Below are 714 nucleotides of genomic sequence, written 5' to 3' on the forward strand. Positions count from 1 at the left end.
TGTTCCCCCCGCCATCGATTAAAATTAACTCCGCCATCTTGTGCTGTAGCTGCCTCGGCCGCGTTTCGTTATTCACTGTCAGTACTGGCAGCATTGCACATACCGTTCCAATATATGTCGCAGTACACTTCCAATATACTTTTCCATCTATATGACGTCATAAATTTTTGCGTCACTTCCTACTTCTATTACTGCGGTTGGCGAGGTCAGGCAATCGCAGTAAAAAGATGGCGAAATTCAACGAAATGGAAAATCCGGAAAAAATGTGTTTTTTAGATGTCGAAACGAATGAAAGTTATGAAATATTAGTGAATAAAGAAGATGCAGAAAAGGCACGCAAAGGTATGTATATAATTAAAATTACAAATTATATATATACACGATGATCCATTTTAATCGACGGATCCAAATATCTCCTAAAATACGCCAGCTACAAAAAAAATCACTCGACAGCCGCAGCAGCCGCAGTAGGAAATGACGACAACATTAATGACGTCTTTACGCTCTCGCAGCACTGCCACAGCGTGCTACGATGATTTTTGGAACGGTGTTGGCAGTACTGCCAGCGCTGATAAACAATTTTGGAACACAGCCGTTTAAAAGACGGGAAAATGACATACTATGGCTGCTTTCCTTTTAGGAGACACAGTCGACACACTTGACACAAATCGACACACGTCGCTTTCCATTTACAATTTTGTTCAAACTCAATCG

Source organism: Trachymyrmex cornetzi, unplaced genomic scaffold (assembly GCF_001594075.2).
Source record: "Trachymyrmex cornetzi isolate Tcor2-1 unplaced genomic scaffold, Tcor1.1 scaffold840, whole genome shotgun sequence".
Classification (NCBI taxonomy): Eukaryota; Metazoa; Arthropoda; class Insecta; order Hymenoptera; family Formicidae; genus Trachymyrmex; species Trachymyrmex cornetzi.